Here is a 14562-nt window from a genome sequence, read left to right on the forward strand (position 1 = left end):
TGATAGAGGTTGTTATGTGAGAGTGGAGAAGGCTACACTATGGACTATTTCACATAGGATGTGAGACAAGACTCCTTTCACCTACATGTTCTATGAACCTCTAAAAAGGATATCAGACAATTGGATTTATGTATATGAGTGTCTCTCACCCCTAAAGTAGAAAAGAGTTAATACATACTTTCAGGTATTCTACCAAAGAAACTAAGCCGTTTGGGATTTGTAGGTAATCTGCTTCTTTTTAAACATTCATTATAAAAGAAGCAGAGAAGCAGAAACACAATGAATAATATTAAGTAGAGGATTTTTTATAGTGATTGACCTTATACAATTGTGGGTACTGGTTAAACAGTCTATTGAATGCTGTTGTTTCTCATTTTTAAGGTCAGATCTGGAATTGGGAAAGATGGATATGAATAGGGAAAGCAACAGTAAACTGTAATCCCTGAATATGCCTCTCATCACCTCCATCCTTAGTAATGCAGGTGACCTACAGGATAAGCTGGTGCCCTTGACCAGAGAGCTGCACCTGTACCTGGCACCAGTTGCTGGAAAAGTTGAAGGAATAGGTGTGACAGGACATAAAGAAGTTTGGGGTTTGACTGCTGCTTGAACAACAGGATAAACTATCAAATAAATAAAATCCCCCTACCTTATGCTCTTCTTTTGAGCATAAACTGCCACCTCCAAATTACAGGCAAGTTTCACTTGTGACCAATTCTAACTTTGAAACCAACATGAAAGGCAATTGTGGTAAATGAAGTTCTGGCTTAACTAAATTGACACAGTACAAAGCCATTACATTTCATTTAATTTTTTTAGTTCTAATATAATTATGCTTCCCTCTCCGCCCCTCCCCTACTGTTTTTGCTGTCTGTCCATTCCATTTGCTATGTCATCTTCTGTATCTATTTCTCTTTTTGTCTTTTCTTCTGGTCTTCTCTAGGATTCACCAGGATTCAATCCTGCAGACCTCTGATGTGGAGAGAGGTTCCCTGTTAATTGTGCCACCTCAGTTCCTGGACTCTATTGTGCTTCATCTTGACTTGCCCCTTCATCTTTCCTTTTTTGTTGCATCATCATCTTGCTGTGTGACTCACTTGCACAGGCAGTCCACTCACTATGCGGGCACTTGGCTCACCAGATGGGCACCCATGTAGGCACTGGCTTGCCCCAAGGGATGCTTTCTCTTCTTCTTTTACACCAGGAGGCCCTAGGAATTGAACCTGGGTCCTCTCATTTGGTAGGTGGAGGTCCTGTAACTTGAGCCACATCTGCCTCCCTAAGTTACTAAAATTTCAGAAAGTTGTGGCATGTTATCTCATGGTTTTGAATATCTACTAGCACTTCATTAGGGGTACTATGTTCTATATATCAATATTATATAATGCTAATTGTGTAGAATGGGTTTAGTGACAGAACTGAATAATTATTCTGTCTTTATAAAGTATCTTTTTTTAAAAGATTATTTATTTATTTTCCCCCCTTCCCCTCCTCCTGCCCTGCTGTTTTTGCTGTCTATGTTTTCTTCTCTTCTCATTGTCTCTCCTCTAGGATTCACCAGGATTCGATCTTGGAGACCTCTGATAGGGAGAGAGGTTCCCTATCAGCTGTGCCACCTCAGTTCCTGGATTCTGCTGTGCTTCACCTTGACTCTCTCCTTGTCTCTCTTTTGATGCGTCATCATCTTGCTGCTTCACTCACTTGAGCAGAATACTGGCTCACCATGCGGGCTCTCACGCAGGCACTGGGTTGCCATGTAGGCACACTTTCTCTTTCTTTTCCACCCGGAGGCCCCAGGGATCAAACCCAGGTCCTCCCATATGGTAGGCAGAAGCTCTATCACTTGAGCCACATCTGCTTCCCTCAAGTATCTTTTTGATCACTATCTGTACCAAGTAAGTTTTTTATGATAATTGCAATTATAATTCTGATATCTGGCATGGGAAGTTCATTTAAGCAGAAGTCAGGAAAGAAATACTGAACAGAGCCTTTTATTAGACTTTTTCAGATTGAAAGAGACAGTTCTCAGTATTCTGAGATTAAAAACAAAAATAAATATACTATTAAATATGATAAACACATAAAGGTCCAAACACAGTTGCTGGCACAAATAAGAAATTCACGAAAGGAAGAAGAAATGAAAGCAATGGTGATGTTGATGAAGAAGGAAACTTTGATGATGGTGATGATATAAGGACATACAGTGTGGTTATGGCATAAAGGAAACTTAGCAACAACTGTTTTCAGGGCATAAATATAGTTCTCATTAAAAATACTGGAAAAATCATTTATTAATTGACAACTCTAAAGACTCACTCCTCTTTTTGTAACCTGAAATGTGTTCTCTATTCTCTGAATGCTTCTTATTGCCTCCCTCTAATAAATAACTCCACTGTGAGGGTATAGCACCTGTTCATTAGTTGAGCTATCATATATCACTGCCCTTTGTATAATTAAGGGAAAGCTGGTATTTAAAGTCACTTAGCAGTCTCAAATATTGGGGCTCTGAGGGCTCAAAAGACATTCAGATACTATAGACAGGACAGAGAGTTCAGGACTTTGGTGCCCTGTCAGTGGACCTTACCTTGGAATTTATGCTTCACAGTGTGACAGAGTTGGACTCATCTGTGGTTTTCCTATTCATGGCTCTTCTTCCCCTTCTATTTTTTTACCAATAAATAGTTCTATAGTTGATAGGTATGTGTCCAAGAGTCGTAAATCTTTGATCCACCCATGTGCCAGTTGGGCCCTGAATCTCAGCAGAGTTGCAACACCTACTCATCAGTTCATTGGACTCACCTCGGATAACTAAAAAAGTGATGATGATGGACAACATCCATTCCAGGGTACAGAAAGAATCTGCAACTGCAAGCAAGATAGTTCCATCCATCTGCCCCATGAGATCCAAGCCCCCTCTCAATTAGAAGCAGAATGGGCATCACCATGCCCAAATCCTCAAGGCTGGGGACTGAACAGTGGATTAAAATAGACTTGCAATTATTTTACCAAAGTTATTGTTATTCCAACAAAGGAAGAACTTGTATCATTACTATAAAGGAAGTGACCACCAAAGGTTCTGAGGGGAGGGAGATCATAAAACAGGTGCAATATGGGGCATTTTCAGGACATTGGAATTGACCTGCAAGATATTGCAATGATGGATACAGGCCATTATATGTTTTGTCATAACTTACAAAATTGCATGGGGCAGAGTATAAACCATTGCCATGGTTAGTGGCAATGCTTCAATATGTAGTCATCAATTGTAACAAATGTCCTACTCTAATGAAGGTTGTTGTTAATCTGGGAAAGTGTGGGAGTAAGGAAATGCGGCATTTGGGAATCCCTATATTTTTTGGTAACACTTATGTAATCTAAAGTTACTTTAACATTAAAAAATGGCCTCTGGCAAAATGCATGACATCTCTGGGTAGAAAGAACCATCTTTACTCAGCACAGGTATGGCAGATTTTTGGATTTATATACTCGCAGTATGGCCTGCATCTATCTGGATGAGCTACAATGTTACTTTTGCTGGTAATTCACCTAAAGAGGAACTTTTCTGAAATAGTGAGTGGCAAGAAATTTGAAGGATATACACAGCTGACTTATTTTGAAAGTGTAAAAGAGTATAGTGCAACCTATTTAACTCCTTTGATTATTTTTCATTTATTCATTTATTATTTTTATTACTTTGATTTTTAAACCACAAAATGTTACTATCATGGCTATTCTTTAGAGGAGCATGGATAGACATTAGAGCTGTTCAACGATATTCTAGTTCTTACTCTGGATACATGGTCAAATTGCATTTCTTCACTTACCTGCCCCCTTCCCTCACCCCAACCCACCCCCTGCCACTAGAATTTATGCATGGCCAATGATCTGACTTGGTCAATGAAAGTTAGTAATATGTCATTGCCTGATAGAATCATTTAGTTGTAGATACTTGACTAAACTTCTGTCTCCCGTGTATTGTACAGTGATTTTGGTGGCAAGCACTGAGATGAAACCTCTGTCAGCTTGGAATGCTGGGCAATTACAATAAGTAGAAACCTCTACTGTGCCATTTGAACATATAGAGTGAGTGAACTATAAACACTTGTGGTGTTAAGTCACTGTGAGTATCTTGGTGTTTGTTACTGCATCCTAACCTAGCCCATCCTAACTAGTACCTATGACAATCTGTCTGCTTATATACAGAAAAAGTATCAGTCTGGAATGCATGGTCCAATGTTACCCAGTCTCATGTCAGAAAATTCATATGGTAAGGAAGAGATCACAAATCTACAGATGGTAGGCTAAACTCCTTGGGTGTTTAGTATTGGGAGAACAAGTGTTAAGCCTAGGGAGAATGTGTGGGCAACCATCTGTCTTTGGCCAAGTGAACATACTGATCTTCCAGGTCTTTAGGCAAAAGCAGAAAAGAGATGACGGCTTTCAGCTCAACAGATAATCTTAAGATGCCAAAACTAATATTGCTCTATGCTTTATTTTCTGAAGAAACCCCTAGTTCCGAGGTTCTCAATCATCAACAAATAAGTATATGCAAGCCTGGATTTATTTTTATCCTACTTCTGCTAACAAATAATTTGAAGCACTTGATTATCTTGATCATGAATGTGTTTGGTGAATCGATTATATTGTTAATATTAGGACACAAACATGTAACATAGTCAATTAAATGTGGTGGGGTTTACTCCAGAACTGCTTGGTAAAAACATGGATGCCATATACATTCTAAATATAATTCTTCTCTTTATTGTGAAAGTGTCATTTAAAATAATTATTTAATTTAAAATAATTAAATTAATAGAAACTGTTAGTGATAGTGTTTCATAATTATTGCTCAGAGATTTGGAATGTTTACGAAATCCATGATAAGAGAAACTTTAGGCTAACTTTTTTTTTTACCTGATTAGGAATTCTTCTTTTACAGTCTAAAATAATGTGTGATGCATAAAGTAATGTAATATGGTTATTAGGCATTGGTCTATAAGTATTTTAACTTCATCCTACCTATTTAAAGTTCACTGATTACCCTTGGATTTGATTAAGCAAGAGAGATTATTGAATTTTTCAAAGATATGTCAAAAGTTTTCATTAACTTTTAGTCTAATACTTTAGGGAAGAATAAACAGGACCTGCCCAAGGAATCTATATTAAGATCAATATTAAGAAAATAATATCACAATTTTCCCTGGTTGTGATAAGTGATACAAAGGAGAAATTTAAACCATTGTAAAAGAAGAAAGCAAAGGGATGTAATTTTATTTGGGGTTCAGGGATATTTTTCTAGAAAACTGTAATCTAGGCCAAGGGAGATACTTGAAAGATGAGTAGGAAGCAGTTAGGCAAAGGAGCAGGGGAAGAATCTTCCAGACAGTGGAATCACCTTTGCAAAAGCTGGGTGCAGAAAGAGCTGTGGCTCATTTAAGAATGAAGTGAGAACCAGTGCACAAGAAAAAGAGAAAGCAAGGGGAAGAGTAGAAACAGACGGCATTGGTAATAGAGCTTTGTTGATTGTTGACATTATATGTGTCAAATATATACACACATATTTAAAACCTTAAGAGTGAATGAGCTTGCCTAGGGTGAGCATTTAAGATGAGAAAAAGGATCTTCCTCAGGATCCAGAACTGGGTCTTGAAGGATGGACAAATCATGAGAGAGGAATGGTCAGTGAAGCAGGAGGAAAACCAATAAAGTGTGGTCTTATAGAAAACAAAGTAAGGGACTCTTTCCAGGTGATTCTAAAGAAAATGAAGTGGTAGCTACCACCCATCATGTGATTCTTGTCTCACTGAAATGGAGGCTTTGCGTTGTGAAATCTTGACCTTTTTAATTAAAGCTAACAGCCAGATTATTGCATAAAATTCCTTATTTTTTTTAAATCCCTCAATTATTTTTTTAGGAGGTACCAGGATTGAACCTGGGACCTCTGAGCACCTAAGCCAGCAGCACCCCGACCACTGAGCTATACTCACTCCCCTTAATCCCTCAATTTTAAAATCAAGGCTTGACATTTAAAGCTGTACAAACTCTCATGGGTTGAAAATGATGCCTTTTTATAAACTTTGTTATACCAACATTTGTAACCAATGGCAATGGATATTTGTTTTAATCAGACATCTAGAAAATTAGCAAAACCTTCTTCCAAGATACTTAAATTAGGAGGCATTGAAATGTTGTAAAGAAGGAAACAATGACTTACTGAAAAGAGAGGAATCTCATATAAATAACGCAACCAGAAGTTCAATTCAATTCAAATCTCATTGTTGTAGTGTCAACTTATGTATGAGGACATCGAATGTAGTCATAGTCTGAAAACCAGGGAGAGAAATGTAGTTATAGTCTGAGAACCAATGAGAATAGACCCTATTACATTCAATTTTGCTGTTTGCTCTAGTATGTCTAGAAAAGACCCTCTTTCAGCTTCCCTGATTCCATTTTTACCAAAGGTACTCCTAGGTACAACGATTGTCAGCATTCTTGGTAACATAATTGTAGCTCAAAGTGACCTGTAGCATATGAAGAGGCTGCTCCTCCATAAAGATGTGCTTGCCAATGTGTACTGACATAAGACTGTTGGAGAAGGTTGACAGAAGAAGAATTTGAAAAGAAAATATGACTAAATTAGGACACAGGTTAAATTCAAGATCATTTCTACTCTTCTAAACCTTGATTTTGAAATAACACTTTTGGTGTTTCTAATAGTTTTAAAGAGGCTGCTTGTGAATTATGGCTCTGGAAGTTGTGATTTTTTTTTGCATTTAAAAGTATTGGACTTACAATAGTTGTATAGGTGGTAGAGATGAGAAAAGAACTTGATTGCACATTTGATCCTTTTGTTATATTAGACTCATGCCATGAAATTTTAAACTTGAATTGGGTGAGCATATCCTTTTGTTCTAATTTTTATATATACCTTGTTTCTTGATATTTATAGAAATAGTAAGAATTATGGGTATCGGGACCCTCATTTCCATGAATTATAAATGAGTTTACAAATGAGATTTGACACTAAAAATAAGATTTTTAATGTCTATGTTTCAATTATTTTCACATCTATGAGATTTGAAATAACTTCATTAAATTGAAAGGTAAATAAATTGAATTTGCTGGCAAGCCTAAACCGTAGTGATGAATATAGTAACATCAATGCAAGCCTAACTTCATATATCATGTATGGTTAAGCAAGTGATATAATATTGTGTGATTGAATATAAAATATAATTCTTATTCTAAAAAGATAACATTTCCAAAGATAGCAGAATGTGGCTAGAACATCTAAAACCACAGTGAGGATCAGTATTGATTTGACTCTTTAAAAAGGAAGTCTTATTTTCTTTCTCATAACTCCTTCCTGGTGATGTGTTTTTCTGAAGCTGTTGGCTTGGGGAAAGAAGGGAACAGCTCCAGATAAGCTGTCACAGGTGAGTTATTTCAAGGTCTCTTCCTTATGGACACATTTATATAATACAATCTGGCTAAGTATAGGCTACCGATAAACAAATAAACAAATATCCCAAGCTCTTTTTCAGGGCAAGTCCCGATGTGAGAAGAAATTTAATTCAGATGCTTCAAAAGGAGATAATTCAATGAAGGATCTGTTCAAAAGAATTGTGAGCAGTAATGAGGGACTATGAAAAATAATAAAGGACATTGGATGAGTTATTCAGAGACTAGCAGTTTAGAAAGCTGTTACCTCCTGTGATGGTTAAGTTCATATGTCAACTTGGCTAAGTTGTAGTATATGGATGTTTCGTCAAGCAAGCACTGGCCTGATTATTATTATGAGGATATTTTATGGATTTAAATAATGGGTAGGTTGATTGCATCCATGGTTGATTACATCTACAATCAATTCAGGAGATTGCCTTCAACAATGAGAGAAGTTTCATCCAATCAACTGAAGGCCTTAAAAGGAAAAGTAATTTCAGCTATTAGAAGGAAAATTTCCGTCTCTATTTCAGCCTGCTGGCTTCTCCTAGGGAATTCATCAAAACCTTCATAGGAGTTTCCAGCTTACACCTTGCTCTACAGAATTCGAGCTTGTTCATCCCCCCAGTTGCACGAGCCAAACCCTGTAACTAACCTCATAATATTATATTATATATATATTCTGTAGGTTCTGTTTGCCTGGAGAAGTCTCACTAATAGACCTCCCTTAAGGTTGAAGGGGCATAGTTCACTCCTATAGCCCAGAGGGAATTGGCTCTCCCATTCACCCATCTCCTGTTGATGTTGGCAAGTGGTAAAATCAAAAGATGTCTATAAGCAAGGAAACTGGGGTGATACAATCATTATAACTGACCAGAGTGAGATGGTAAAGAACGGATGTGAGTGAGAGGTGCAAATGGAGAATACACTGCACTGATCCAAATCCTGAGAGGCTGGGAAGATCTCCAGGTCAAACTTTGGGCAGTGTGCTTAGATTTGGCTTTAAGAAACAATGGAGGAAATGTCATGATTCCAAGTAACTCTGGCTGGAGAGGTTTCTAAAAGAGAGGGAACAATATTACTATCATTGAGTATGATTGTGCCAGGAATGGCATTAGGCCCTAGAAACACTTTGTCTCACTTCTTATTGAATATACTCTTCTCTGGGAGGAATAGTCATCAATATTTTATAGATAAAAAGAAAAGCTGATTTTGGAGAGCTTAAATTACTGATAAGTAGACTGATATTTAGACCAAGTTCTCACCATGTCTTCAGCCTGTGTTCTTTGCTTTACTTCATGCTTCCCTTTGACGTTTGAAAGCACATGATTTACTCAAAGGAAACCTTTCATCTTCTCTCCTGGTGGAGCAATGACCACTTCTGTTGGGAAGATCATCACTGAGCCTTTTACTTCAGACTTTTCAACTCTTTTGCTTTTTCAGATCTGGCTTCTACCCAGGTCTAGTTTTAATTCTTACCTCCTACCATCTGGTCCACTTCTTTCCTACTTCATTCTGGCCTCAGTCCCTAGATCCTAGTTAACTAATTCCTACAAAAATTAAAATTGTGATAATTCCCTAAAAAGTCCAAAAATTCCTATTTGGAAAGAAATCTGGAATCAACATGGAAAAAAAGTGAAAGAAAAATTGGAAATAAGTAAAAAGAAAAAAAAAAGAGTCTGAAGTGTTCAGTGGAAGAGTTGGCACTTGTTCTGAAGCAGACGAATGGAGTCAAAGCTGCCAGGAGGACCGGGCTGCTTTTCTGAAGCTTTGGAGAGCCAGAGTGCCCTGCAGGGAACACTTGGCAGCCTTATTTCATAGTTCTGAGTTTAATCCTCAAAAAGAACTGGAAGAAAGCAGAGCAGGAGTGGACTGAAGTGTGGCTGGGAAGAAGTACGCTTTTTCAGACTTCTTTTTGGTATACTAGGATAGCTGTTCTCTCTGCAGGTGGGCATTATTTCATAAAATGGGGACTACCTAGCAGGACCTTGCCTTCTAAAGAGGTGGAAGGTATATGAAAGGTACTTTCCTAACTTAGGATGCTACTGAAATATACTACTGCCTTACAATGGTATTATTAAATTTACAGATTTCATTGCCAGCATATTGATTAATATGACTGCCTTTCTCCTTAGAAATTGAATGATGCCTCTGCCCTTTCTTTTTTGTGTTGGGGCAAAGGATGATTTTCCTGAAGCTAAATAAGTTTAAGTTTCAGGGCCTCTCACTGCCTGGGCTCCTTCCAAGACTGATGTCTAATTTTGTATTTGTAATTTTGTATTCTTGTTCTTAAGAGGGCCCCTCAAATTGTGTAAGCTTTAGGCTCCATAAAACCTGGTCTGATCCCTCTCTTGGGGAAGCAAGATTTGGGGTTGGGCCTTGGGAAAGGGCTTGATGTTGCAGGTTATGAATCCTTTTAGCATCAGCTTGCAGATTTACCACTCTTTGGTGGAAATATACCCTGTCAGAACTATCACTTTCACCTTCACTTATCTGCTCCATGACACATCTAAAAAAGAGTTAATCACTAACAATTTCCTATGTGATAAATTGTCTCCAAGATCTTTTTCACAACACCCAGGCCAAGTAAACTTGAGAGGCTTAATGCGTGCATGTATTAAGTGCTGCAAGTCTTCAAGAAAGCTTTCAAACCAATGAACTCTAAATTGTGTGGAAAGGAAAATGCAAAGTGAGTGATTGTACCTAATACATTATTACTCTTGAAATTATTACTCATCAGTATCTTTGGAATAACACTTTTTTAACTTTATTTTTCTTATGGTTCCACTTCATATTTAGGCTGTATCCACAGATACAAATATACATTAGTGAGGAAGCAAAAATATTTAGCCAGGGTTGGCAAAATATTTTCTGAAAAGGGCCAGACAGTAAATATGTTAGGTTTTGGTGTCCATGTGATTTCTGAAGCAACTAATAAACTCTGATGTTATAGCACAAAAGCAGCTTTCGACAACACATAAAAAATTGGGTGTGGCTGTGTTTTAATAAAACTGTATTTATGGATACTGAAATTTGAACTTCATATAATTCTTTTGTGCCAGCAAAAATTATACTTTTACTTTTTAAAAAAAATCATTTAAAAAAATATAAAACCCTTTTTAGCTCGTGAGGCACACAATAACAAGAGACAGGCCACATTTGATCCTTGAGCCAGCATTTGCAGACCCCTGTCATATGGTAATAGCAGAAAGAGTATGAGCTTTAGAACCTTCAGATTTGAGTTGAGATTCTGACTCTGTCAATATGAGGTAAAATAACTTGAGCATCAGTTCTTTGACTGTTCTGAGCCTTAGCTTTCTTATCTACACAATGGAGTGGTAATACTTATCTCAGAGGGTTGTTCGTAGGATTTCATGAGATACAATGTTTCAAAGAACCTACCGTATATTCTAGTGAGTAGTCATTAATCAATATATTCAAAATCACTTCTGTTTCCCTGGATATTTATTTGACTGACTTGGTTAGTATAAGTATTTTGAACAGACTTTTTATATTCTCAAAAACTGAAAAAAAATATTTTTAAACATATTTTTTAGTTAAGTTCCCAAATAGTTGGGTAATACGACAAAAATCTGTTCTTTAAAGTAAAGAAAAATTTACTTGAGCTAGTTCTTGAATAAATACTTGAGAAACATTTTTTAGCAGAAGGTTAAAAATGTGTTGCAGTTTTCAATAAAAGGACTTATAACCCTCTGATATAATTGCTGTGTAATCTTAAATGTTTCTGCAATATGCAGTTGTACAGGATGAGTTCAACTTTTTTCTTTCCTTGTGGAAACTTTCATAATCAACTAGAATTTCTATAAAACTTTTTTAATCTTGTGAAATGAAACAAAACAATAGTAACTGAAGAGTATGGTACATAATCCTAGAGTACTGGATTAAAGGTTAAAAAAAGGGCGACTGCAGTATCCCACTCTGAAATACCTTAGGCTTGTAAAGAGGGAGCTACTTATACATAGTTATTAGAAGTAGGCAATGTGCCCAAGAAGTAAGAATTTCTGAAGAACGTTTAGGGTAAGGTTATTACTGTGTGTATTTGTGTGTATGTAAATATATATAATTAAAAGTATTAAAAAAGTATTATATATATATAAAGTTAAAAGTATTAATTCAGATTATTACCAGCATAATGAGTTTCTTATTACTAATAAAGTCTTCCTTATAGCAGTTGACAAACTACAGCCCACAAACCCAAATCTGGCCTGCCACCTATTTTTTAAATAAAATTTTTTTGAAACGCCGTGCCTGTTTAATTACATATTGCCTACCATTATTTTCCCCACTGTAATAGCAGGTTAAGTAGGTATAGCAAAACAATTTGACCCGCAAAGCCTAACATATTTATTATCTGGCCCTTATTAGAAAACATTTGCTCATTACCAAATAATATAAAATTTATTGATAAGGATATTTTTAGGATAATGCCTTTAACAGAACAAAAGTTATTAATGGAAATGTATTTTAATAGAGTCCTAATCTGATTGGACTAATATATAGATATATGTGATGCTTTTTACAAAATAAATGGAATATTCACAGGATTTAGAGATTTATGCAATTATTAAATGTTAAGCTTTTATTGTTCTTAAAAAAGTTTTTACTGTCATTTTAGCATTGCTCTTTGAGGTCATATAATTTCTTTGCATTATTATTTCTTCTTTTTTGAAATAAAAATGTTTATTTGAACTTAATGTAATCTGTGTTAGGATAATTTGTTGCTTCTCCTGTGATGTCTCACCGTTTCTTCCACAATGAGTTTACCTTGTATGTTTATGGTCAATAGATCATTGATGGTTATGGACCACAAACCCTACATGCCACTATGAATTTATATTTTCTATATCAAGATATGTGTCAGGATAAAATGCTACTTGTATACATTGAAGTGTAAACATCATTTTTCAAGGTTATGAAGATCTTTCTGAAAAATGGTTTACATCTAAGCAATCTGTATTAAATTAATTTTCCGTCTGACCATTTTAGTTCATTTGAAATTCTAGGAGAGTGGCTTTAAACGGAAGATAGAAGTGATGGCTTTCATTTCATTTAGGGAACTTTTCATAATATATGTATCCTACTTCCTAACCTCTCACTATGTAATGAACTTTGGGACAAACATAGTGGTGAGTTTATGTGCAATTTGAAAAAGAAAAGTGTCTTAGATGATTCAGATATCCCTACAAGTTTACACGCATGTCCATACACATGCACAGAGAATAGCACTTTTGAAAGTCAAAGTATTTTTCTCTCTGTTTGGGTTCCTCTTAATTCAGAAGCTATTTTTCTTCAATATCTACCCTGGAAATGGAGACTTATAATCAGGAGATTGCATTTAGTTTTTCTCTAGGGCAACAATCTAAATTTTGATAAAATTGTCCCTCTATCTTTGAAGCCAGAACCTTATTGAGCATTTATTATAGGTAAGATACTGCCACAAGCCATGACGTATATAAAAAGATGAATGATACTTCTCATTCTAATGAGGTTCAATACAATAGAATAGATAAGACAGGTACACACTTAAGTATGTATTACAACACTAAATGATATGTAAAAGAAAAGCAATGTATGGCAGGAAATTAGAGGATTGCAAAATTACTTAGAATTTCAGGGGTCAGAAAAGACTTCATTGGAATTTCCATTTTTAAATGTAATTTTTAAGGAAATGAGTAAGTGGGCATTTCCTTATCATCCAGCACTGTTAATAAATTTTGGATTAGACTCATGGTATTGAAGCATTGGGTAAAACTTGATAAATAAAAGATATTTAAGTCAGTCTCTTATGATTTGCATTAACAGTTCAATGCAATTAAAGATCACTGCCTTCTCTCTCATTTTGTAAGAACCCCTAGCTATAAAACCCAAAGTTTCTTTTATTGTAACAATCCATAATTCCAATGAAAAATTTTTAAAGGATGAAGCCATATTAGTTACAGTTAGCTTTTTTTCCACCAAATGAAGGGTTCCATCATGTTCAGTTCTAGATTTCTCTTCCATTAATCAGAGAAGAAAGAAAAATGTTAACTCTTCTTTTAGAAGATCCAACTATTTATATATGATGAAATAAAATAATTTTCAAGATGCTTAGGAAGCACACAGACCTAGATGGATTGTTCATTTTTGAAACCTTATCTTTGCTTTTGTGTTCTACATTGATCTATATCATTGTGCCTTTGTCTCTGTCTACAGTTATTCCAAATTCATTCCCTAAAGAGCAGGCTTTCTGCCCCAAATGCAGAGAGTTAAATATTTATACCTGCTTTCCTTGGTTCTATTTCTGTTCCTTACTCCTATAAAATAAGTCACATAATGCAGAAACTACAGGAAGGGATCTCTGAAGAGTGAATTTCTTCAAGTGGCCAAGAATGCTTGCAAATATCTGTGAAAGCTGATGCAATTCCCTTGAAGCATTTTTAAAAGAACACCCTAATGTTAGGCACAAAAAAGTAATGTCTGCCAAGCTAAGTAACTCTTTTCCATTACTCAAGCACTTTTCCTTTTTTTTATGGCTGCTCCTTGCCTGTCTAAAGTAGTAATGGATTGGGAGGAAATTATGTCTCTAAACTTACAGCTTGAGGGTTGCTATTTAACTCTTTCATACTATTAGCATAGGGTAACACATGAGGAACTAGTTCTAGATAAACAAAAAATCTGTGACAATTCATCTGAACCATCCTTTCTGTGCGTCTAACTATAATTTTAGTGTAACTTGGTTGCATGTTAAAGATAATGTCTTCTAAATATATTGATCAAGCAATTATAATTATTTACCCAAATCTGTTAAACTTAGACCTATGTCATTTTAAAAAGGACTGGTCTAAAGGCATAGATTTATAATAGTTTCAAAGTATTGGAAAGGTGTCACAGCTTACCTTTATTACTAGTATTATTGTAACTATTATCACCACTGCTGCTAGTTATTTTTTCAAATATTTATTTTATTTTGAAGAAGCTTTAGATTATATAATGTTACTTCAAAAATATAAGGGATTCTCATATACCCCACCACCTCCCCCTCAAACACTTTCCCCCATTAACAACATCTTTCATTATTGTGGTACATTTTTACAATAGATGAACACATATTGAAGCATT

Source organism: Dasypus novemcinctus, chromosome 15 (genome assembly GCF_030445035.2).
Source record: "Dasypus novemcinctus isolate mDasNov1 chromosome 15, mDasNov1.1.hap2, whole genome shotgun sequence".
NCBI classification, from domain to species: Eukaryota; Metazoa; Chordata; class Mammalia; order Cingulata; family Dasypodidae; genus Dasypus; species Dasypus novemcinctus.